General features: G+C 39.5%; 1 protein-coding gene across 4 annotated transcripts in view; it reads left to right on the top strand.

Annotated features, from left to right (window-relative positions):
- LOC129774891 (uncharacterized) overlaps window positions 1–27329 on the top strand; it is a 531717-nt gene that overhangs the window by 355228 nt on the left and 149160 nt on the right. For 3 of the 4 annotated variants that reach the window (XM_055778941.1, XM_055778943.1, XM_055778942.1), the window contains one exon: window positions 20084–20148. The exons of the other annotated variant lie outside the window; for it this stretch is intronic. The gene's annotated coding sequence lies outside the window, so the exon portion shown is untranslated. The remainder of the gene's footprint in view (window positions 1–20083; window positions 20149–27329) is intronic. 4 annotated transcript variants of the gene reach the window in all.

Here is a 27329-nt window from a genome sequence, read left to right as displayed (position 1 = left end):
ATTCCAATTTGCAGAAACGCAAACGAATACAAAAGTACCCGCTGCTTGCATCTAATTTGCTATGTCAATTTCCCCTGGCTCCATGGTTTTGAAGTCTGTGTTACGGAAACTTTCCGATTTCCAGGAACGCAAGCGAGTACAAAAGTACCCACTGCTTATATCCATTTCGCAATGCCGACTTCCCCTGGCTCCATGGTTTAGAAGTCTGTGTTAGGGAAACATCCATCTATTCCAGCGATCGTACCTCAATCGTTGCGCAATTATGACTGATTGGATTTCCGAGCGGCACTCGCTTATATACCGATTGGTGTGATTTCAATAGCCTGTTTTGAAAGCAATTTTAGGGGTATTGAACAAATTTTTGGATCAAAAAGTAACAAGCATATAACGCGTAGACATTTTATCTTTCGAATGAAGTGTTTATCATACTATTTAGTTCAGTTGTTTAGAAGCTATTAACGCTCAAAATCTCGTTCTCTGGCGTAACGCTTTCGTTTTCGAAAGTTTGAACTTACACCCCAGTATAGAAATGAAAGACGTAGTATAGAGTATAGAGTAAAACCAAATTTTGAAAAAAATATGTAAATACGAGGGCGTTCCGATAAGTACTTAGCCTACAGAAAAAACAAAAATTTTGAAAAGTGGCGATTTATTTCTCATCATAGTCTCCTCCAACTTCTTGAATCCATCTGAAAAATACATTTTCTCGAGATCTACAAAGTACGCCTCCGTGGGGGCGATGAACTCGTCATTCGACTCAAATTTCTGCCCGGCGCACAGTGGTCTCTGAGAAAATTTGGGCGGCCAAAACTCAGATTTTTTTTAGTTAAAAACCCAATTTTTGGTAGACTGGGGTTCTCGGATACGCTGAGTTCATTTTTCAATTCTGTTTCACAAAAAAAACAAAAGAGGAAGGGCGGTACAAGGGGGCAAACGAATACAATCAATAACAACGAGATCAAATTTCGAATTTTCTGCAGGTGTAGTATTTTTTCAAATTCAAAAAAGATCGACATATCAAATTAAAGCCAGGTTATTGGCTTTAATTTGATATGTCTATCACCCGAATCGATTTAGTAGTTCAAAAGTTATAAATTTTTGAAAAAAGTCATTTTTGAAAAAAAAAAAAAAAAAAAAAAGAGGAAAAAGTTGATTTTTCGGACAACCCTAAAATGGAATCGGTCACCCTACTGAAAAAATAAAAAAGGGTCTAATATTTTGCAATAAAGAACAAAACTACCAATTCTCACGAAAATCTGAGAACCACGGTTTGGCATGGAATAGCTGATTTGGGTTAATATTGAGGAAAAAAAGGGGGGAATTCGGGTGAAAAACTCAAGTGCTGAGTGAAAAAAGACACTTTGAAGAACATTTTCATTAAAAAAGTTTTGTGGGGAAATGAGGGGCAAGTTTTATCAGGCCATCCGAAGCAAAATTAAACTTCCAAAATAGTACTTACTTTGTGTGGAGTTAACACATACTACAACCAACCGAATTTTGAAACTGACAACAAATTCAAATTCTCCGTTAAAAATGCTTCAAGAAACATAATGAGCCAAAAAAATTCGTTTAAAAACTTCACCGAAAGACATGTTAGAAAAACACACGCGAAATAGTGGCACCGGCGAGCATGTGAAACTGGTATCTTATCGCGTTGCCAGCAGGTATGGGCTAAATCGCATCTAAATTCGTTCAACAACACTCTTAAACAGATAAAACTCACCCTTATATTCTCCGTTTATGCATCACTTTATTTGAGACAGAAAACATTCACCTATCATCTTCCCAAAGTTCATTCTCGATTGGAACGGAAAAATACTGTCTCGATTCCTTCTATTCTCAGAGAATTTTGCATTCTCTCATTTGCCTCTTGGAATGACGTTAGATGATGAGAGAATCAAATTGGAAACTTTTGCTTGAGCCAGCGAGTGTCTCTGTAAAATCATTCGTTTTTCACTCAAAAAGCAATCATTGAGCCTCGATCGCGGCAGAAAAATATAGGTAGATAGTTAAAATCGAGTTGTTTCATGGGCACTATTGCAACATTTTTTTTTGTTTCTAGTATGAAACGAACTAAGCCAACACAAAAGACCATATTAACGCAAGTTATTGGTGAGCGGGAAGGTGGATTTCATGTGCACTTGAATGCTGACAAGGAAAAGAGTACAAGGGAAAATAAAATCATACATACAAGCAGATTCAGTCTATTTTGACTCACTCGTTATTTTGTTTCGTGCGATCCTTCCAAAGGAGTATTCATTCATTGAATGTTGTTTTCCTCTCTTTGTTTTGTTATGCTCACTCTCAGTCCCGAATGAAGATGGTCGGGGAATGCTGCATTCTTTTCGCCATGATTATTCCAAGCAGATACAAGAGTGATTTATAATTAGGTGTGGAGAAATGCGAATGAACTTTTCCATACTTGGTTGCCAGAGCAATGATGCGAGCGTGGAATGGGGTGAAACACATGACCCTAGATGTCTTGAACATCCTAGAATAAGGCACTGTAGGGTATTTGGTTTTTTTATGCAACTTCATTTTTTGGGGTGTTGGCCGCCTAAATTTTCTCAGGGACCACTGTGCGGCGAGTGACTTTTTCAAGTTTAGAAAAAAAAGTCTCACGAGGCCAAATCTCGAGAATACGGTGGAAAGGGGAGCAATTCGTAATACAATTCGACCAATTTGGCCGTGGGGGTTTGAACTGAATTTTAAAGTAAACGGTACTTACAATTATATAACCTTATAAGTATTTAGAGATTTAATTTTTCAATAATAATGTAATAAACAGGCCAAAATTTGGTTCAGCTCACAACATTATTCTCTCTGTCAGCAATAGAACTCATTATGCAAAATTTATAATCTGATGTACGTGTAGCAAACTACGATAACATTTTAAAACAATGTAAATTCCAATGGAATTTGATAATACTATTCATCTCAACATGAACTGATCAGTTCATTGAAATTGCTTTTAAAATGTGAAGCGTTGTTTAAAAGATTTTTTATACCACATGATGAGGGAAAATTTATATTCTGGAACAATATAATGGTGTCTCTCTAAATCAGTTAATTAGCAGCAAAGCTCGAAACATTTTCGCGAATGGTAATGCTAGCAACGGAGCAACAATGTTCACTGGCACAATTCACAGTCACTACCACTCACACAACGAATTGTTTAAATCTCAAAACCAACCCTTCAAATCAGAGGATTGCTCATCGATGATTGCGTCCATAATTGATAAATCGTGACTGTTCTGTTTGATTGAGTGCTCGTTCAAACACCGCACGAGTGTAATCCCTGACAGCTCGATACTCTCCGGTGCAACAGTATCCATCGACGAGAGATGACACGATTGACACTAGCCAATCCTACCACCTGCAGCCCCCTCAACTTGCGTGTCAGCTTTGAAAGTGCCCGCCACTTTGCAGCGCCCATTATTGGAACTGAATACAATACTCACAGCAGTCAACTGAGTCAACTGCTGGGCTGCATAATCGTGACCATATTCAAATTATTTCGCCATGCAAGTCAGTTAGAAAGTAATAGCGTTCCAATAGCACAATGTGATGAGCAAAAAAAACCCGACGTGTTCTAACATCATACAGAACTGGCAGTGGTCGTAAATTATCTAGTTTAGACTTGTGGCGACCGGCCAAAGTACATGCCATCAGGCAACGACAACGATAGCGTCGTTTGAGTTCTCGATGTGGTTTTAAAATATCCCATGCACTAGAACTCGAGTCCGAGCAAAATCGCCCTTTCACAGCACCGGCTAAGTTCGAACGGCGTTCAGCATGATGCGGTTGCAGGACCCCCAACAGCTATTAAAGGGCTCATCTGGCGAGAATGTTGCAGAACCGCTTGTCAATTAATATACCATAGTCCCGCTAGAGCGGCGGAAGGCGAACTCATTTCGGGGGGCTTGCCAACAAACATCAACAGCAGAAAAACGCCAAGTGGTGGATATCAATGTCATCTCTAGACTTTTTCTCTCTCTCTCTCTCTCTCTCTCTCCTCGATACAAATACACAAAGAACGTACAAACAACGAGAACAGTCCAGTCGGTACGATCTGTACTTCTAACCGTGGGTGGCCATGAGGTGGAAGCGACTGCGGAGCGCAGTATAGTAGTGAAAAATGCGTTATGGCCTCGAGGAGCTTTTCTTTCATTCAAATGCGAACGCCAGCCAGTATGCGTAGGAATTTCCGCATTTCGAGTACTCAAGGGGGCAGGCATTCTCTTCAATGAATTTGTTGTAAGCAGTAGCGCGCAATTAATTTTGTTACATCACAGCCGAGCCGAAGGAAAGTTGTGTTCTCCTTCAAGTACGGTTTCGAGCCGGTTTCCGGTCGTATTTCTCCAGCGCAAAATTTTCATCAACTGACGGTGGATCGGAGTTATTTCCACTGAAGGACTACATTTTTATCAAACAGTGCTTCTTGATGGGAAAAACTCCTGAACAATCAATGTCGTGGTTGACCAAATGTTATTCCACTTCTGCTCCTTCGAGAACGACAGTTTATCGGTGGTTTAGTAAATTTAAATTGGGCCGTAAAACAACCGCAGATGAACCTCGCTCTGGAAGGCCAAAACAGACTACGAATCCATAAATCGTAAACATCGTACATCGACTCGTTTTGAACGATCGTCAAGTGAAGTTACGCGAGTTAAATCGAGTGGGAAACTTTTTGCAAGACATTTTCGACAAGAAAAAATCTAACGCGCGATTAGTGCCGCGTTTGCTGACCGTCGACCAAAAACAGCGGCGTGTTGATGATTCAACAGCCGGTTTGGCATTGTTGAAGCGTATTCGAGTGGACTTCTTTCGACGTGTTGTGACAATAGATGAAACGTGGACCCATTAGCACACTCTTGAGTCCAATAGGCAGTCTGCGAAGTTGATGACAAGCATATTTCGAAGACATGGACGGTTCGTGCTACAGAAAGAGAATCGAAATTGTAGGAAACTCGCTATGCCAAGCGTATTGCCCTCGAAGGAACTATGTTGGAGAATAAATACAGCTTTTCCCAAAAAAAACGATTGTTTTCATTAAAAAAAATCCCAGGACTTTTCAGACCATGTAGTATAGCATAGTTCCGCATATAGTAAATTTAGCATAGTTCCGTGTTTTCTTCGTGTTTTTATTTTCGTATTTGCCAGATTTTCGGGAAAAGTGATAGTTTTGCTCTTTATCGCAAAACACTAGATCTTTATTTTTCAATTTTTTTCATTCAAATTTTATTTTTTTTTCATTTCGTTTTAAATTTTGGAATTGTTCGAAAAATCAACTTTCCCTTTTTTCCAAAAATATTTTTTTTCAAGAACTTTTCAAACTTTACTTTTGAACAATTAGACCGATTTAGATGATCCATAAATCAATTTGAAGCCAATTACCTAGTACTGTTCGGAAAAATATTTCACTTGCAAAAAAGGGCACTCTAATGAAAAAACTATAGGAGATTGTGTCCAAGGCACAACCGCATTGTTGGCGAAGGACTACGCTGTGATTTTATTCAAGTAGCTTGTTTATCGGATATTATTTGACCCCTTCTCGTACGATTGAATTTTTAAAAGAGCGACCCAATGCAAACGCTCCGATGAGTCACACATCGAGTAATTTCTCTACTCTGCTGAGCGTCTTAGCACCGTGTGATATGCAAGCGCCTCCCGAGAGAGGCTCGATGTTCTTCACTTTGGCACAATCATTTCACATCGAGTGAGACTCTATGTTGTACTTGCAATCAACATACATTCGGCCACAGTCAATTATATACTTGTTGAACCAACACCATTGTTCCATATCTCATAACTACATCAATCCCCTCTGAACATTGTGCTCCCGTGGCCGAGTGGTTAGCGTCATAACTAACATGCCGGGTGTTCGGGTTCGATTCCCGTTCTGGTCGGGGGAATTATTCGTCAAAGAAATTTCCTCCGACTTGCACTGTGATCACGCGTATTCTAGAGCTTGCCACTCAGAATGCATTCAAGGCGTGTTATTTGGCATAGAAATCTCAACTAAGTACTAATAAAAATGACGCAAGTAATACTACGTTGAGACGGCGAAATTGCCGGCCTTCGAAAAAACTCGCATTACTTTCTCATACTAGAGATAAGCGCAGCTGTCATTCTCAGCGGAGAAAATTTTGCTACGGGCAACTGAAACCAAATCACATACAAAATTCTAAAACGACATTTATTTTCTTAAGCAATAAATGAACGAAATAAACTCTTTCTGTTAATCTTAAAAACATCTAAAGGGGTTGCATTGCATTATTATGATCAAGACTAGCTTTTTTTTCTCTTTCTTTATCAAAGAGATTTTCAGCCAAAGGCTGGTTCATCTCTAACCTAGCACATATGTCATCCTTGTTGAAGGCAGTTTTGCGACTGGCACGCAAATCCAAATAATTCATAACATTCCAGCAACAGTTTACGATTGTCTATCTTGATATTCCCCAAATAATTTTATGGCGCACAACCATAATGCCTGCTTCGCTAAAGTGTCAATTTGATTCATTGCTGCAACGTCAAAGGCACCTACGAAGCTCTTATGATGTCGGAAAATAAGCGATGTTCACTGAATATTTGCCTCAGCAGAGATCCGTTATTTACACCCTACCTCAAATATACCCCTTCCGCTATCTCCTTTTTTATAACTATTATTACTGCTGCGTAATTTACACCACCAAACAATCGTCCATCATTTCATCAAAAAATTAAGTGATTATTGTATCGCGACAGGGCCAATGAACACGGGACCAGATACAAATGGGGGTTTAGATACAAATATTGGGTAGCTTTCATCATAAGTACCAAATTTTAAAAAAAGTAGGCGGGTTATATCTATAATATAACGGTAAGGTTGACGTGGGACAATCGTTGCCTTTGTAATCTTTTGTTTGTATTGATTAAATTATTGATAGAATGAAACAACATTCGAATTCAATTGAATTCAACATATTTGCTTTGTAAGTAAAGAATATGAACAAACATGCACTACTATAAATTATGTTCTTCGTTGCAAGTAAACTTGATGATCATCCTTTTACGTTTGGTATGCTGTCTACGACTACCGAAATATATGAACGGAAGAATTGTCAAACGATCATTGTATTTTACATTTTCTTCTGAAATTATTGCATCTCTTTTTTTGTTTTTTGTTTTTATCTGTATTATAGTGATTTTCAACTCATTAGGCTGGTTCGTCACTTTTACTTCCATTTTTGGAAGAATGTCGGGAGTGAGAATTGAACTCGTGACCTTTAGCGTGAGAGGCATGGATGTTACCACTACGCCAGATCGCCTCCTATTGCATCTCTCTTGTTTACGTACTTCTCGAACCGCGAATTTGTTGGTTTTGATTAACTTTAGGCACTTAGTTTGAATCAATTGACGTTATCGAAGCAAATGGTTATTAGAACATTGCCTAATCATCAAACGGCATGCGAAGAAATTCAATGAGCAGAAGATTTGAAGGCCATTTCAGAGGAGGAAGGAGTGTCATACCATCATAGAAACATTTCTCGTACCCAAAAACCATCACATCCCAAATGTAGCTCTATTTGCTTTATTAGTTCTCGAGTTATGCAGAAATTTGTGTTTCATTTATATGGCAGCATCCCCTTAGAGCAGTGATTTTCAACCGGTGGGGAATTTCCCCCTAGTGGGGAATTCGGTCATTAAATGGGAGGAATTGTGCAAGAGAAAATTGCACATTTACTGCGCTTCGAAGATGACAATGATTAGCAAAAATTGCCACAAAAACTTTATTGGATATGCTAAAATATGCGATCCAAATCTGAAATGTAATGTTCAATTGAACAACTTCGCAATGTTTGAAAGACTTTCGTCAGTGAATGATGATGGAACAGACGACGAAACAGTACAGAAGACAAAATAAATGAAAATTATACAGTCTTGACAAAACTTTTTACAACAAGTTAAACTTGTAACATGTTTTCCTTATATCAAAGAACAAATTTGGACATGGTTTGAAATGCCTTCCAACTGGCAGTGTCGAAAGTTTCGGATCAATTTCAGAACAAACTCATCAATCTACAAATGATCGATTCTTATCCTGATATGCGGAATAAGCGTTACGAGTGTTGTTGTCTTCTGCGTAGAACTTAAGTGAATCTGGATTTCCTACAATGCTGCTGACGGGAACGAAGCACCGTAACAGAGCGAATATCAAGGACATGAAGTGTGTTTTTCGACAACGTTCTCAAGAATTAGGATTTTTTTTTAATTTAAATCGTTTATTTTTACAGGCTCAGTTACATAGGTTTAAAGGAGCCGAACTCCTTACTGTATTGTTACTAGTATATATACATTTTTCCTTAATTCTAATGTTAATAATATAGGAAACCGATTACTCGCGGTCAACTCGAGTTTAGAAGGGTGACATATTTTCTTCAGGAAAAGGAGGGGATATGAGGATATGTTGACAATGATCACACTCACACTCTCAATCACACTCTTAATAACACTCATCACACTCAATTCTTAAACCTATCTTATATCTAATATGTATTTACATTTCATCTTATTCTTAAGAAGGGATCCGATCTCTCACAAAGGAAAAGGAAAAGGAAAAACTAAGGGTATAAGGACAATCACACACGAAGATCGATAGCTTTAAGGAATACATATATTTGGGACATGTAATCAAGGTCTAACCGAGCCAACACGTCTCTCACCGGCATCATGGGCTGCCTTCCTCGGGCCCGAAGGGTGACTACTAAATTCGATCTGGCGACAAGATACAGCTCGCACGACCAAACAACGTGCTCGATGTCGTGGTAACCTTGGCCACAAACACAAAGATTGTTGTCGGCAAGATTAATACGAAAGAGTAGCGCATCTAACGAACAGTAATTGGACATGAGTCGGGAAAAGGTGCGAATAAAGTCCCGACTCAAGTCCAGACCATGGTTTGAGGCTAACCTTAGGGATAATCGAGTGGAGCCACCGGCCCAATTCATCTTCGTTCCATTTGCGTTGCCAGTTAACTATGGTATTTTGCGGACTAAAGAATAAAATTCATTGAAGGCGATTTGACGCTGATAAATATCGCCTTCAATTGCACCTACCTTTGCCAATGAGTCAGCCCTCTCATTACCCGGAATTGAGCAATGTGAAGGGACCCAGACAAAGGTAATGACATAACAGCGTCTGGTTAAAGCACTCAAATTTTCTCGTATTCTCTCAAGGAAGTACGGCGAGTGCTTTTCCGGCCTCACTGAACGGATAGCTTCGACAGAGCTAAGACTATCCGTTACAATGTAATAGTGTTCAACAGGTCGTGAGGCGACGCTGTCCAGCGCCCAGTGTATCGCTGCCAATTCAGCAATATACACTGAGCAAGGGTTCTGAAGACTGTGTGAGGTGCTAAAAAATTCGTTGAACACTCCAAATCCTGTGGACTCATTCATAGAGGACCCATCAGTAAAGTACATATTATCACAATTGATATCCCCATACTTTGCATCGAAGATCGTTGGAACGATCCTCGATCGAAGATAGTCTGATGTTCCATGGATATCCTGCTTCATGGACAGATCAAAATGCACAGAGGAATTGATGTAGTCAGGAAAACAAACACGGTTGGGAATATACGAAGAAGGATTAACCTGCATGGAGACGAATTCATGATATGAGCTCATGAATCCAGAATGAAAATTTAGCTCGATCATCTGCTCAAAATTTCCGATCACCAATGGGTTCATAACCTTACACCGAATGAGGAACCGAAGAGATAATAAATTGAAGCGATCTTTTAGTGGGAGTAGGCCTGCCAAAACCTCGAGACTCATGGTATGCGTTGAGGGCATACATCCCAACGCGATACGGAGACAAAGATACTGAATTCGCTCGAGTTTAATGAGGTGTGTTTTGGCAGCTGATTGAAAACAGAAACTGCCATACTCCATCACTGAGAGTATAGTTGTTCGATACAACATTATAAGATCTTCGGGATGGGCTCCCCACCAGGTGCCGGTAATTGTACGGAGAAAGTTTATTCTTTGTTGACATTTTTTACTCAGATACCTAATGTGGGCCCCCCAAGTACATTTAGAGTCGAACCAGACCCCAAGATACTTGAATGACATAGCATGAGTGATCGGTTTACCCAAAAGTTGAAGCTTTGGTTTTGCTGGTTTATGCTTCCTAGAAAAAACCACCATCTCTGTTTTCTCCGTGGAGAATTCGATCCCTAGCCCAATGGCCCAGGTTGAAAAATTGTTCAAAGTATCTTGTAAGGATTCTTGCAGGTCGGATTCGTTTGATCCTACGACAGACACCACTCCATCATCTACAAGTTGTCTTAGGCTGCAATTTTGTGTAAGGCAATTGTCAATGTCGCTTACGTAGAAGTTGTACAAAAGGGGGCTTAAAAATGAGCCCTGGGGGAGTCCCATGTAAGAGACCCGACTTACTGCCGAATCTCCGTGAGAAAAGTTCAAATGTTTCTCACAAAGCAAGTTATATAACATATTATTCAATAGAGGCGGCAGACCCCGAGATTGTAATTTGTCTAACAAAACCTCTATTGAAACTGAATCAAAGGCCCCCTTTATGTCCAAGAATACTGAAGCCATTTGTTTTTTTTCGGCGTAAGCCATTTGAATTTCTGAAGAAAGCAACGCAAGACAATCATTCGTCCCCTTGCCCCTGCGGAACCCATATTGTGTATCTGAGAGTAGGCCATTCGTTTCAACCCATCGATCAAGGCGAAACAAGATCATTTTCTCCAACAATTTCCGTATACAAGACAGCATTGCTATTGGGCGGTACGAATTGAAGTCGGACGCGGGTTTTCCGGGTTTTTGAATAGCTATAACTCGTACTTGTCTCCAATCATCCGGAACAATATTATGTTCCAGAAACCGATTGAATAAATTCAAAATGCGATGATTCGCCACATCAGGGAGATTTTTCAGCAAGTTGAACTTAATTCTATCCGATCCCGGAGCAGAATTGTTACATGAAAGGAGAGCAAGAGAGAATTCTACCATCGAAAACTCGGAATCAAGATCGCACCTATCTTGTGGTATATCTCGAATAATTCTTTGCACTGGAGCGGAATCGGGACAAACCTTTCGTGCAAAATTAAAAATCCATCGATGTGAATATTCCTCGCTTTCATTGGATGAAGAGCGATTTCTCATGTTTGAGCCTCTTTCCATAATTTTTTCATTGACGTTTCTCGTGATAAACCTCCCACGAAATTTCGCCAATAAGCACATTTTTCCCTTTGATCAGGTTTTTAAATTGATTTTCAAGGTCCAAATACGTTTGAAAATTCTCAATGGTTCCACGTTTCCGAAAAGCTTTAAATGCATTCGATTTATCTCCATAAAGCTTGGAACACTGGCCGTCCCACCATGGATTGGGAGGCCTTCGACGAATAGTGGAACCTGGGATGGGTTTCGTTTGAGTGCGAACCGCGCTGTCATAGATCAAACGAGAAATGAAGTTATACTCCTCCAATGGAGGCAAACCATCTCTGGAATTGATGGCTAGAGCAATCGCGTCCGCATATTTTTTCCAGTCAATGTGTCTTGTGAGGTCGTATGCCATGTTTATTGATTCAGAAGAAATCAACCCATTGGTGATAGAAATTTTGATTGGCAAGTGGTCACTACCGTTGGGATCCTGGATTACATTCCACTTGCAATCTAACGATAGTGAATTCGAGCAAAGCGAGAGGTCAAGAGCACTTGGGTTAGCAGGAGGTTTAGGTACACGTGTTGTTTCCCCAGTGTTCAAAACGGTCATATTGAAGCTGTTACAAAGGTCATATATCAACGATGAACGATTATCGTCGTACGGTTCCCCCCAGGCAGTTCCGTAAGAGTTGAAGTCTCCCAAGATTAATCGTGGCTCAGGAAGGAGTGAGCACATGTCAACAAGTTGCTTGCGGCTAACCGCAGCTCTCGGAGGCCAATACAAGCTGACTATACAGAGGTCTTTGCCTCTGATGTTTGCATGACAAGCAACAGCTTCGATCCCTCCAATAGGTGGAAGGTCAATTCTAAAAAATGAGTGACACTTATTGATCCCCAATAGTACCCCTCCGTATCTGTCATCGCGGTCCAAGTGTATTATATTAAAATCGTGGAAAGAGAGATCATTTTGAGAAGAGAGCCAGGTTTCGGATAGAGCAAAAACATCACAATTGAGTTTATGATTTAGAAATTTGAATATATCCAATTTAGGGATAAGACTACGACAATTCCACTGTAAAACAGTGATATCTCCGACCTCTCTATTTAAATTAGACATCAAGAGAGATAATCATTGCAAGGAGGGGCCATGTTTGCATCAATTGCTGCAAAATTGTCTTTAGTACTGGAAGCATTGCGGTGACAATGGTTCTGATGGAGTCGGAAACATTAAAACACGTGAAGATTTGATCCACAAGGTCAGACAACTTTATAAATCCCGATTGGGAAGTTGAACTTGACGGAAAAACAGGGACAGTTGGGGTTTTTGATGTCCCCTCGAGTGCTGGGTCGTTCGTAGGTGAACTATTACCACGGAGGCCAGGAGGGACCTGATTTTGCTTATCCGCTGCACTCGATTTTTTGGGCAAGCTAACAGGGGGTATCACCGGAGGGACTTGTCTTTGAACTTTGGGAGTGGTCACATTTTTGCGCCGGGGATTCCCTTGAGAAATAAACGGCGGGCCCCCGTTAGCTGTATCCGCTTCCATTTCGTCAACTGGCAACGTAGCGAAGACATTGTGTGTATTGATTGGTTGTTGTTTCGGTTATCACACCCTCAATTTCGACTATGTGAGAGGGAATGTAGACCCGATACTCAATTGTAAATTGCTGATCGACAACAATCTTGTTTGCGTCTTTTCGATCATTCACGACAACTCGCAATTTGTTTGGTCTAACCTTCGAAATTTCCGAAACGGAGGTATACCTTGCCAGATCTTTCGCGATCTGCATGACTCTCAACGCCTATCCATTTGGCTTAGGCCTGAAGAAAACAACCCAGGGACCAGTTCCGGGCGCATCTTCTGGATAGACCTTTACACGGGGAGTGGGAATAACAGGGGGGGGAAGGCGAGGACGGGGATTGAGAGTGGGAAGGCGAAGGTTGAGAAGGAGCGGGAAGAACAGAGGGAGAAGACGAGGTTGAAGGTAGAGTGGGATCGTTAAGGGCAGATGGGAGATTTGCTAGTTTTTTTGGAGGGAGGCTTGGTAGGGTTAGCTGACTCGTCCCCAGAAGAAGTATCTTCCGTATTTGGAACACGTTTGAGTGACTTTTTTTTATCCGTTAGGAGGGAACTAGAGTCAGAGACCTCCATATCCGAAGGTCCCCCACTCTCTGCCATTTTAAATTTTCACTTATATTCTAAGTATTTTTTGAAACAATATTTCACAATAAAATAATTCACAAAAACAAAAAAAAAACTTATAATTATTGAATATTTTCTCTCAGTATATTTAATGTTATTCACCTATGAACGCACTCCAGTGCAGATGAACGGGAGCGTGCTGAAAGCTCGTTGGTGGTAGGAATGTGCCTACGACACCACTACACACAGTCGTCGGTGAAAGCTTACCCGCACTGTCACTGTTGGCACGATGACTCGGCGAAATCTCCAATGTCGGCGAAGCAGCGACAAAACAAAAACCAATGCTTGGCTCTCCGGGGATGAAAGCCTCTATCCACTTGCAGGCAGGGCACTTCACTCACTATCCAGATAGCGAAATGAACTCTTCAGCGGCAAAAAAAAACAACAATCACGCGGTAACCGATAACGGAACTTGGACGCGACTTTCCTTCGTCTGGTTACTTCGGGCAATCGGCGAAGAATGAAGAATTAGGATTTTGGCAGAAATCATTCAGGTGCCATACTGACTTGCCAAACTTTATATACCTTTTTTGTAATCAGATACAAATATAAAATCAGATTTGTTGCGAAAATAACTTGAAATTCGTTTAAATTCTTACACTACAGGGTGTTTCAGATTAAACGAACACGCGAAAAATGTCGAATAGGTCCCTATAAAAAAATGTTTCATCGTTCCGTCGATGGTAACACTGCATTTCCCACTTTGGGACGATAATCTGCTACTCGTTCATTCTGATCGGATGGTTTTTAGTGTTAAGATGTACAATTCACAAGAATGTAAAATCGTATTATCCGAGCAACCGAAGCCTTAATGAAACATTGTCCTCTTATGGTGAGAATTTCAACATTTCTCGTCGTCAATTACTTCCTCTGGGGGTACGTGAAGGACCGTTGCTATGTTAATAAGCCACAAAATTTGGAGGAACTTAAAGAAGAAATAACTCGAATTTTCAACAGCATCGAAGTCGTAAAGTTAGAGTTGTGCATGAAGAATGTTGTTGTTGTTTAGGGACCTATTCGACGAAAGAAGGAGTGGTCACATCGAAAATGTCCTAAAATAAGCTTTATTTTCGTTTTTTAAAAATAAAAATCGGTTCACTTTCGTAGAAGTCATTGAAATTTGTTGCGTGAGCGTTTAATCTGAAAGACCCTGTACTTTACGGATATGCTACAGCCTTTCTTACAAAATACTGATAAGGGGTGAAGCTCTGGGATTAATTTCCGTTAAGGGGGAATTGAGAAAAAAAGGTTGAAAACCACTGCCTTAGAGAGAGGAGAAGAGTATCGAACCACAAAAGAAACGTTTATCGTTCCTTAAAACCTCTATATGCCAAGTTTAATTCCATTTGCTTGAATAGTTCTCGAGTTATTCAGCGTAATTTTTATTCTATAAATTGTATTATTTTCCTACTTAAATCTAGCCTAAAAGCGTCAGGAATCGTGTTGATTTTCTCTTAAAATTACAAACATAAAATTACATTATCCACAATTGAGAACATACAGAAGGTAAAATGATCTTCAAGTATTAGATAATTATCTGAAAGCCACATAAATTTGCAGCACAAAAATAGTACGGATCATTATTTTGCAACTAGTACGGACAAACTATCAGAAAAAAAACTAAACGTGAGTGCCAACATTTTATATTTAAAAAGGATTTTCTCAGGTATCCAAAATTACGCAGTTCTGAAAACGAAATTATCCTCCTGATGCTAGGCGCGAATTGTGAATTTATAACTTACTATGAATTTCTTATTCTGTTTTTTTCTCCCCGAAGGGATTTTACAGTGATGCTTCTGAATCCGGACGCTTTTTTATCAGGACACTTTTTCATTACATTAAATATCATGCCTAAACCATGACATTTTTTGCATGTTGAATTAATGTGACTGATAGTTACTATTGTGTCAATTTAGTTTAGTGTCAAACATAGTACCTAGCTGTTGACAAAAAAAATGTAAAAAAACAAAAATCAATGTGAATTTCATAGTACCTAGCTATCAAAATCAAAAATCAATGTGAATTTCACAAATCCATGTCCGGAATAAAAAGCACATTCAGAAAATGCTTTTAAATCCGGACGGTCAAAAGTTGACGATTAAATTACTCATTGAAGGAGTTGCATAAGGGTATGTTAGAAGACTGAGTAAGGAGTATGGAGTGTGGAGCAAAGATTTTCGACCCGGGAAACCGCAAAACTCTTCGGTATACAGCACGGGGTCGATTATATGACCCGTTTGTATGTACGTGGGTAACTTTGTAACTTTGTCTGTAGCGCAGTCCCACATTAAGAGAAATTTAACCCCCTTCCTGTTGACCGATTGATCTGAATTTTGGAACACACCTATATCTCTGCAGTCATTATAAAACTGCGTATTTCATTATCTTGAAAATCCAAAATGGCGGGTTTCATATTTTCTCTAAACCCCAACAATATGGGTATCAAATGAAAGGGCTGAAACATGTTAACTTCGAAAAATCATAACTTTAAACCGAAAAATAACACATTTCTCTGGTATTCGGATATATTATGTGAAAAAACCTCAGCTTTCAGGAACAAATATAAAAAAATAGGGCGCCCTTGGTCCCGAAACGATGTAAGCTAGAAAAAAAACAAATATAATCAATAATTGAAAAAACAAAATCCATTTTTATTCCTAGTGTAATATTTTTCAAAACAAAACCAGCTCATTGGCTTTAATTTGATATATCGATCATCTGAATCGGTCCAGTAGATCAAAAGTTATGATTTTTTGTAGTGGAAAAAATGGAAAAAAATGATTTTTTGGACCATCGGCTAACTTTGAAAAATCATAACTCAAAAACGAAAAAAACGCCTCCCTGGTTTCGAGATATGTTATGTGAAAAATCTTCAGCTTTCCAGAAAAAAATATAAGGAACTATAGCACCTTTGGTCCCGAGACTATGAAAACAATAAAAAACGAATACAATCAATAATAACGAGAGCAGAATTCAGATTTTCTGCAGGTATAGTATTTTTTCCAGGTTTCCAAAGACCAGGTGATTGGCTTTAATTTGATATGTCGAACATCTGAATCGGTCAAAAGCAATGAATTTTTGAAAAAAGTCACTTTTGGAAAAGTGACGTGAAGTTGATTTTTCGGACCACCCTAAAATGGAAATGGTCATCCTACTGAAAAAATAAAAAAATACGGGTCTAATATTTTGCGATAAAGAACAAAACTATCACTTTTCACGAAAATCTTAGAACCGCTTATCGTTTTGGCATGAAATGGCTGTATATGGCGCCATCTTGTAGTGGTCATCTTGTAAAAATACAATAAATAATTGAGTTAATAGAAAAAAAATGTACCAAACATGTTTCCATGTAGTTCCGCTACTTATGACGCACCCGAAAATAAGTTCTACGAGAATTAATAAATAATTTCTCTCAAAGAATTGCAAAGAAAACAAGTGTCCGGATTAAAAAGCAAACGTGTCCGGATTTCAAAGCATGATTAAAAAAGTGTCCGGATTCAAAATCACGACACGATGAAAGAAATTTCAAATTTTGAACAAATAAAGGGTGTGTCACATCAAATTGCATCACGGAAAAAACGCTGTAGAAATTTAATTTTTAGGAATTATATCTTCAGCTTTGGTTTTATAATCAGATAAGAGTGTATAGATCACGTTGGCCATGCTTCACTGTCAATTTTTTGTAAATTTGGAAAAATGTCGTCGAACGAAAAAGAGCGTCGTGAATTAATCTTGTACACTCATTTCGAGAATCCGGAGTTGTCACATCGGGACATCGGTAAGATGCTGGGAATAGTCCAATCCACTGTCAGCAGAGTACTAAAACGATACTTCGAGAACCTAACCATCGACCGGAAGGTGAAGAACGGCAAAAATGGATGCTCCGTCAGTGAAAAAGATCACAAGCGCGTAGTTAAGCAGTTTAGACGTGATCCGAGATGTTCGGTCCGGGATGTCGTCAATAAGCTGAATTTGTCAAGTTCATTCGTCCAGCGGACCAAGCAGCGGGAGGGCCTGCGTACATACAAGGTTCAGAAGGCTCCTAACCGCGACGAAAGGCAAAACATGGTGGGGAAGACGCGAGCCCGGAAGCTGTACACCGAAATGCTGACGAAGCCGCATTGCCTGGTAATGGACGACGAAACCTACGTCAAAGTGGACTTTCGTCAGCTGCCGGGCCTGTTGTTCTTCTCCGCAGAGGACAAATTCAGCGTTCCGGAGGAGATTCGCAAGCAGTAACTATCCAAGTTTGCCAAAAAGTACATGGTGTGGCAAGCGATCTGCTCTTGCGGAAAGCGGAGCGCCCCCTTCGTGATGACCGGCACGGTAAACGGGCAGGTTTACCTTAAGGAGTGCCTACAAAAGCGCTTACTACCACTATTGGGCCCGACCATCTTCTAGCCGGATCTCGCTTCGTGCCACTATTCAAAGGACGTGTTGGAGTGGTACAAAGCCAACGGGGTCACCTTCGTGCCAAAGGAAATGAACCCGCCCATCGCGCCGGAGCTTCGCCCAATAGAGAAATATTGGGCGATTATGAAGCAGGCCCTCCGGAAGAACCCAAAAGTTGTCAAATCGGAGGCGGACTTCAAGAGAAAATGGATTTCTGTTCAAAAAAAACTACAACCTGACGTTGTACAGAACCTTATGGACGGGGTAAAGAGGAAGGTGCGAGCATACGGGCTTGGGCTCGAAGTATGAATAAAAAGAAAATGCCAAAAGTTGTTTAATAGTTTTTATTTTACTGTCTAAAATTTTCAAAAGGATCGGTCTACTGGGCGAATTTCTACAGCGTTTTTTCCGTGATGCAATTTGATGTGACACACCCTTTATAACATGATTTTGTGGAATTCTGTGATTCATAACTTAGATGAAGGCTTTCTAATTCTATAGGAACGCTAATTTTTCATGCTATGATATGTCAATATTTTTCAGTAGTTGAATTTATATTCGTAAGCGCTTAAGCGTCCGGATTTCGAAGCATTACTATCTAACTCTCTCTCTTTGAAAATATATGAGTTACGAAGCCGGAAATCGTCTTTTCTGACTGTCCGATTGCTGGCGCAACAAATACTAAAATTGAAAATGTTCAGCGGGAAGATTTAGAATTGCAAATTCCCGGCACATATTTGACAGAATGTATCGTGTATGGATCCTAGAAATTCTCTGCGAAGTGTTTGACAAATCTAAACAAATGATTTTCTTCATGTAATACAAAGTTGATGTTTTCTTTGAATGTAGGCTCGTGTTTCTAACTAGACCACCATTTGTCTCCTCACCTTTTCACTATATTAAAGGAAACAGGAAGCGAGCTGCTGTTAGAATTATTAAAAATTAAAAATTCAATCAAAACAACATTTGTGGCTACAGAAAAAATATGCCATAAATCCTAACAAACAAACCTCAATAAAAAATATCACATTAACCCTATAACCCAAAACATCGAGTCTCACTCGTGGTGCACTTGCATATCATAGGGCACTAGACCGCCCTACAAAGTTAAAACACCTTTTGTATGATGTCGAAGTTGCAATAAGAGTAGACCAGTAACGAGAACAACAATGCGAATGAGAACAAGAATTAGGATGAGAACGGGAAATAAAAATCATGATGGGAACGAAAATGAGAATCAAATTTAGAACTTAGATAGTAGTTCAAAGTTCTTGATTCAACTACATTGAGCCACATTACGATGGATTTAATTTAATAATTAACCCTAGGTACGTCTGTGATTGATTCAATTATGTGTGTGATTTAAGAACAAACATTCCTGTTCCGTCATTCTTCGCGAATTCCGCAGCCCATTCGCTAGATGATGGAACAATGATTCATTACATTACCTCGGAAGCTCCACTTCCCGTCATGCATAAACCATCTTCGGAGGCGAATGAGAATCCAGAAAAGTGATAAATGGAAGACAAATTAAACAAAAACACAGCATTCCAAGCCGGTCCGTATCATCGTGACCATCATCGTGAGCATAACGTCTTCCGTTTCCTCCCCTCCTCTGTGCTGGTCGCGCTAAATTCGCTGTGAAATTTTCCCAAGGTCTTCACTCCTCCATCAACGGATCGACGGGGCTGGTGGCGGCTTATGGCGCACATTGGCATCGACTTCGTGCGATTATCGTTATTATCTAATTAAGCGGTGTTTATGTTTCCCTCGACTTCACGGCTTATTTATTTTCCGTTCCTCTTCTAGTGATGTAAGTAAATATCTTCTCCCATGGAGCAAAAACAATACACAGTCGATGAGTTGATATATCACGACGAGATGAGTGGTGGAACGTTTGAGCGTTTGAAGACTGTAGATCCGAGAATTAAAAGAAATCTACGCACTGGATTATCGAAGAGCACCTTAGTCCGCTTTGTGAAGCCGACTTACGATGCTAAACTTGAACTTTGACGGGAGGTGACTTCGCACAGAGTCATCGATGAGCTCTGTTCGAGGCAAAAAAATATAGCCATCATTCCGGGATGGAACATTATGGCTGATTGACGTAATCCACCATAATCCAATATGGCAAATGTTATTCGAGGGGCGGAGTCGACTGTTGTCCGTCCGGTTTACTTCGCCTCGGATTACCGGCAAATCGACTTTGATGAGTTTGTCCATTCAGAGCAGGGCGTTAATTCGATCACGCTGTGACCGAGAAACCGGAAGAACTACTAACGAGCATTTGTTTCTTGTCTATATTCGCAGGTGTAATGAGATACCGACGATAATTAAGATGATTGGGATCGATTGCCCGGCGAAAGCATGAGATGGTAAGTTAGTCATTCAACAGACATTATAATCATTCCTTAATTACAACGGAGTAATTACCGATGTTGAGCTCTCACTTTACTTCGATTTCACTTGCGTTTCGATTGAAGATTAACTGCCACAACACACCGCGAATAATCGTAAATTGAATAATGCCATCATCGAAAATAGTAGCATTACCTCGAATGCTAACGATTCCCTCCGCGTGATTTGTTTAGCTTACCCTTAAAAAATAGGTAAACCGAAGCGCGGAACGAAGACGTACTGATTCATCAACACATTCCTTCCATCGAAAACAATAATCTCTTGGCGTTCTCCGCCCCCCCTCCGGAACGGCAACGTCCTCGTATTATTATTATTATCGACAGCTGACATCTTGAATAACAATTTGTTGTCTCCTTCCATACCCTATCAGAACCTCCAAAAGCAGCAGATAAGTCGCGCGCTGCTCAATATTTACCTCATGCCACAGTGCGATTCCGTGGTGAGACTGTCCCTAAAAAGTGTCGCCTTTTGTGAAATTATACATTTTTCGCATTTTTTTGTTTCTTTTTTTTTTTTGTTTTCGCGAACTTGACAGACAGGTAATCTCAATGATAATGTATTCGGGCTCGGAGTTGGATTCGATGCGACGTTTTGGAATTTTGCATCTTACCGAGCCACGCCAAGTCTTGAATGCGGATTACGGTGTGGTTCGACAGAAGTGGCGGGACACGATGAGACACAATGGTATTACTCATGATCCGCCACGGGAATGTTTGTTTGGTTAATTAACGTTATTTGAACCGTAATGAATTGATTCCAGTATAGAATACAAATGCAAACATTGAGCAGATACCTATTGAACGTGGATTTTTTTTCAAAGGTAAACAAAAGATTTACTTGAAGAATGCTTCATTTGATCCTGTAACCCGATCCTATAAACTTTCAATGAAATTATTTTTCACTTGCTGACCCGGCTAACTTCATCCCGACCAAAGTTTATTTTTCGTTGTCACATTCACGTTTTCCTACTAAACGCACGTTCATGGGTCCAATCGCTGTTTATTGATTGATCTTCTAATATACCCTTTAAAATTACCTTTTACTATAAAATTCCTAGTACTTCTACAAAAATTTATCATTATATTACCAGATTATTTTCAGACACAATTCTCGTTCAACATTTTTCAACCACTGGCAAATAATAACATGTTTCTCCGTTACATGAAATAAATGTTCGATACAGAAAATATGACAGAATGAAGACAGCCCTAAATCGGACAATTCCTTTCTCGAGTTTTGCTCTTACCAACACATTCGGTAGTCCATTTTTATTTATATAGATAGAAGAAGATATAGGATCAATTGGTATTTCTGGTTGAAATATGTTTGGTTGAAATATATGTAATATTTTTATGGGACCCCTCTCCATTCTAGAGGAGGGAGCCTCTCACATCCCAAATTTGGCTCGATTTGCTTTGTTGGTTCTCGAGTTATTCTGACCATTTTTTCCCAAAACTAACTTTGTCAAAAATTCATAGCTTTTGAACCAGTGAACCGATTAAGATGATCAATATATCAAATTGAAGCCAATTAGCCTTTCATAAAAAATATTGAACTTGCAAAGAAAATGAATTTTATTTTCGTAATTATTGATTGTAGTAGTTTTTCATTGGTTTCATGGCTTTGGGCTAGAGGGCGCTATATATTTTTTTATTTTGTTCTTGAAAGCTGAGGATTTTTTAGATAACATATCTCGATATCAGAGATGCTATATTTTTCGTTTTTGAGATATGATTTTTCAAAGTTATTGATTGTAGTCGTTTTTTATTGTTTTCATGGCTTCGAGGCTTTCACTAGAGAGCGCTATAATTTATTTTTATATATTTTTTTTTTGAACGCTGAGGATTTTTTACATAACATATATCAATATCAGAGATGCTTTTTTTTCGTTTTTACCCACAACTCCTAAGACGAGTTGAAATTGAAATTGAAAATGAAATTCATCAGTTTCGAGTATCTTCAGCAGGGCTCGGCAAAGTCATATTCAACTGAGATAGTCAGCGGACTATGAGGAAATTCGTCTTCGTATTTAATAGTTTTGGCTTCTTCCAGCAGTTTCTCCGTCAACATGACTTACCAGTCATTCGGGCGTTTAGTTGTTATCTTACTCTACGATTCAACTCATTTCATTCTTCCCCGTCAAATGAACTTCAATGCATATTGAAGTGCTACCCCCAAAATCAAGTTTTCGTTTCACTTTATCTGGACGTAAAATAAGATTGTGTTCGCGGGTAACGGGATTGCGTCAGGGGGAGTAGAAGTGTGGATTGAAGTCAGGTTGAATGTAAAGGCAGGTTTGTATTCATTAGCCAAATTAACAGATTGAAGCGTTTGTTCCAGGTTGAAAAACCTGAATTTACGATGCTACATGATGAGCTGAAAAATTTTATTTCTCACTAATATCTGCGAAGAATCTTACTTTGTTTCAATGTCCAATGCTATTAAATTTAAAAATCAATTGTAAAGCGGCAAGAACTTTTAGGTTGAGACGATTCCAGGGCTCTACGATGGGAATATACAAGATCTGGAGAATGAATTCCGTGCAATAGAGGTAAAATTACTCCGTAAGGAAATCACAGTTTCAGAAAGCCTCTACCTCTACCTCTACGTTGGAATCCCTTCAACAAGCAATTGAAATTGCTCGTGATCATGCGGTTCCGGTTCAACAATATCAGATGATTCCCTCTATTCAAATTGACAGCATCACAAAATATTTGATACTTATTAGGAATACTTACCGGCGTTTCTTTCAATAATCTGACCAGGGTAATCTGGGAAAGGATTAAAGATCTTAGAAATAAGGAATTTAATAGAAAACTTCAACGAATTCCTCCCCACTCTAAACCCTTCTGGTCTTTAACAAAAATATTGAAAAAGAGACCTAAACCAATTCCTCCCTTGTTCTCGTTAGGGGACTCACGTCAAGGTGGTCTTTTACTGACTTCCACTGAAAAAGCGAATGCGTTGGGGCAACAGTTTATGTTGTCGCAAAATCTTGGACGAAACATCGTTAGCCCTTATGAGCAGGCTGTCGCTGAAGGGGTTGCCATGGTTGCTCAATCGAACAATTTAATTCTGGAGGAATCAAGAGTCACGGCTGATGAGCTGATAGCACTTACCAATTCTTTCAAGAACATGAAGGCCCCTGGTTTTGACAACACCTTCAATATTGAGGTCAAACACTTGAGCCATGGCTCATTTGTGTTTGTAGCGAAAATTTTGAATAGATGCTGGGAGCTTTACTACTTTCCTTCAGTATGGAACCTAGCTAAAGTTATACCAGTTCTGAAACCGGAGAAAGATTCTTCTGTTCCTAAGAGCTATCGGCCCATCAGCTTGCTCTGTGCACTCTCTAAGTTGTTCGAGAAATGCACCCAAAGTCGAATTCATGCTTTTGCAGATGAGCATGGTGTTTTTCCCGTTAGGTCCAGGTTGCGTTACTTTCTGTGTATTAGAGATAAGAAATTGCGTTTCGTAGGGGGGAGGGGGTCCAAAATCCGGATTTTTAGCGTTACGTAATTTGTGCACGACGCCTTAGGACTCACTCTAGACAGTCATCTGATTTTTAGGTCTCACGTTTATAAAATCGCCATGAAATGTAATATTCTGCTCCGGTCGTTGTATTCGTTGATTGGCAGAAATTCTAAACTTTGTCTGGAGAATCAGATAATTTTTCCTGCAATTGAATACGCGGTTCCAGTCTGAAGCGGCTGTGCCCGGACAAACAAGCTGAAACACCAGCGCATTCAGAACAAGTTCCTCAAGATAATTCTGAATCTGCCCCCCTGGGCGAGAACAACAGAGGTGCACGAAAGCCTGCCTGGATACCCTGGAAGTGAAAATCCACAATTATATTCAAAAATTTGGAGAGAGGTGCTCCTATTCCGAACATTTAATTGTCCGGAATCTGTACAATAATTGCATAGCTTAAGGTTAAGGATAGGTTAAGTAGGTAGTTTAGAAACAGAAATAGAAATGTCTAACATTCAAATAAAAAAAAACATCAAATAAAACGAGCATTTAATAATGCAATTTATTAAACTAGAATTAAGATGCAAAGCATAAGCACTTAACTTGTAAGAACTTTGTATAAAACAAAAATAAAATGAAATAAATATATATTTATGTAAAAAAAAATTTTTCAGAAAACGAACATATGTGCAGGATTGGTGGAAAAAAATTGGATGCCAAAAAAAAATTAACGGTTCGTTCGCCTTTTCGGCGCTTCGACGCCTTGTTTGTAACATTCTTACTATCCTCGACTACTATCGAGCGAACTTTTCCTGAAATGATCAGAACAAAAATAAGCTTTGAAGCTCAGCAACTATATCTGAACGCTATTTTGAGATCAAAATGTTTGATCAAACATCGTGGCAACAGCTCGAAAATTTTAATAAATGATAGTATGCAATCTAGATTCAGAAAAACTATGTATAATATAAGCATCATCAAACACACGAATGACTTCCAAATGTAAATGTAGTATTTGTAGTAAATAAATGAGTATGTATTATATTCATGTATTTTTCATGCTTTTTCTCTACAATGAATATGAGAGATGGTACAGAAATGAATGAAAGAATGAATAACACGCTCATCGAAAACTGTACCAAAATTTTCTGTACCAAAATGTTTGGAAGAAAAAGTACAGATAAGAAAGATTTTTAATCCCTCAGGTACAGATAAAAATGTGGCAACACTGTTTTCGACTAGCGTGCTATTAATTCTTTCACTTACGGCGTTCTGATATGTGGTGTACAGAAATGTCCATCCGGCTTGCATCTCTTTCTGTTTGCAAAAGATCTTGAACTCTTTGCTGCGATATTCACCACCGTTATCACATCTCAGTGCAACCGTAGTTTCTACAAAATGGTGTAATATCCCCCAATCATTTCGCGTAATGTTGTCGTCCAAGTGCGAGTCAATACCGTTGGATTTTTGTGGGACTATGTTAGGTTCCTGTCCTGCGCAGATACACCGTTTTGACTCATATACGATCTCCACTGCTGCGAAGAGCGTTCCTCTTAATATAACTCTAGTATATGTTTATGAACATACTGATAAAAACCTATCCTTAAAATTGTAATAGTTCACATAAATAAGTGTAGCATCTTTTTTTTGGGTTTATTTTGGATAACATATCGCTATTAGATTGTGTGCTCCATTAATGCTATTTTCACTCACGTCTGTCTATTTTCCATATCTCTTATGTTTATTCCCACGTAGCATAACATGCCAACGTTCATCTGCACGTTTACCGACGAACCCTCCTCCTCCGTCGGAGAAAAAATGAATCAATGTCAACGAGCATCCCACCGACAGTAAATCAACCATTCGTAACACAAAACGTGTCAGTGTTCTGCCTCACATTCATTTATCTCGAACAATTTGTATCAGCCTAATCGTCTGAATTCGTAAACATCTGAAATCCCTGCGCTTCAACTTTTACCGCTTCTGAAAGCAAACAGTTTTCCCACATTTCTTTCCCATATGCAAGCATTTATCAAAACGTAAACACAATATTTTCCCCGGAGTTTTTCTTCGCTTTTTTAACGGCTGTAAAATCACACGCGCTTGGCGATAAAATAAATGTTATCTCGCCCAGCGTGAGCCGCGGGAAAAAATACCTCCCTTCTCGTTTCCATCAGAAATCCAAGGGTTCCCGCGTCTTGTCCTGGGGCCTGATGCTACTCACATTCCTTCGAAGTTTTCCTACGCATTCCACACGGTCCCCAACACGGTAAGACGATATGATCGTCAGGTTTCAAAAGAAGCTCCTAAATTTTTCGAGTGCTTCGACTCCGCCTAGCTCTAGAATGATGCTCTCACTTCCCGTGATGGTCTACTTTTTTCCTCACTTCAGCATCTAATGACAAATTATGATAATTTATTACCGAGAAAATCTGGGTAAATTATAGGAAATTAAGTCCCCACCGGCGGCGTGTTTTCCCGCGGCGAGAACAGCCGCGGGAGGGTGTTCCATCCGTTCACAGTTCTGTCGAACATGATTGTAACATTAATTCTTTTCTGTCAATACAAAAAATAAAATAGAAATTACTCGGGCAGACGGGAAGAGCGGTCGGAGTAGAATATCTCCATTTGCTTTATGGCTCCCGCTGGATTGTGTGCGCGCTGTGCAGTGAATGAACTCAGCGTGTTTCTAGATTTACTTTGTGGACAACCCACGACCGGAATTTGGGGCGTAATCGGAGGAAAATGCGGGTTATCTCTTTGGGTTTGCGAGGGGAGTATAAAGGCGCTGAGTGCTTACGTTAGTTGTTACACGCCCCCCGTTTCAGGGAATACGTTTGTGGTTTCTCTTTCTCTTCTGAGTAAACTGCCCATACTTGAGGGCGAATGGGTGACAATGTTCAATTGTGGTCGTTTATTCACATGATAACTGATTCCGCATTTTTTATTTTTTATTTTTTTTATAGAGACTTTGCCTAATGTGGCATTCGCCTCTGTATATTGATTAAATTTTATTTTGTAAGTTTACAGTAATTCATAAATGATTGTATAGTTTGATGTCTTTTAAAAATGTCAGTACTTTTTCTTCCATATTGTTGTTGTTACTTAAGATATCCCTTATATTGTTTGGTAGTCCGTTTCGTCTCCTTTCAATAGCGTATTTACAGCAATCGAGTAGTATATGGTTCACAGTGATTGGTTTGCTACAAATGTCACACATCGCGGGAGGTTTCATCTCGAACAGATGCTTTTTGTTGAACCAAGTATGTCCCAGACGCAATCTGGTCAGTACTATTTGCTCTCGCCTAGTTTTTCTGTCTTTGCATCTCGTTATGGTACCCTTAATGAGTTTTAGGCCTCTCGTATCTGCGTTGTTCCAGATAAATTGATGTTTTTGCTACAAAATCCTTCTACACCAGCTAACTGCATCTTGTGCAGGAACCGAGGAACAAATCACCTCCGCATTTCGTCCTTCGCGAGCCATGTCATCCGCCTTTTCGTTTCCGTCAATTCCCTGGTGACCAGGAACCCAGCATAGAATGATTTGTTTATCCTTCATCTCTTTTACAATTTTTTGAATGAAAGGATGATGCAACTTCCCTTTTTCTATCTCCTGTAAGCAGCTTGCAGAATCGGTGAAAATTACACTTCTATTTTGTATTTGCCT

This window comes from Toxorhynchites rutilus, chromosome 3, assembly GCF_029784135.1.
Source record: "Toxorhynchites rutilus septentrionalis strain SRP chromosome 3, ASM2978413v1, whole genome shotgun sequence".
Lineage (NCBI taxonomy): Eukaryota > Metazoa > Arthropoda > Insecta > Diptera > Culicidae > Toxorhynchites > Toxorhynchites rutilus.
This window is presented reverse-complemented; position numbering and strand designations above follow the sequence as displayed.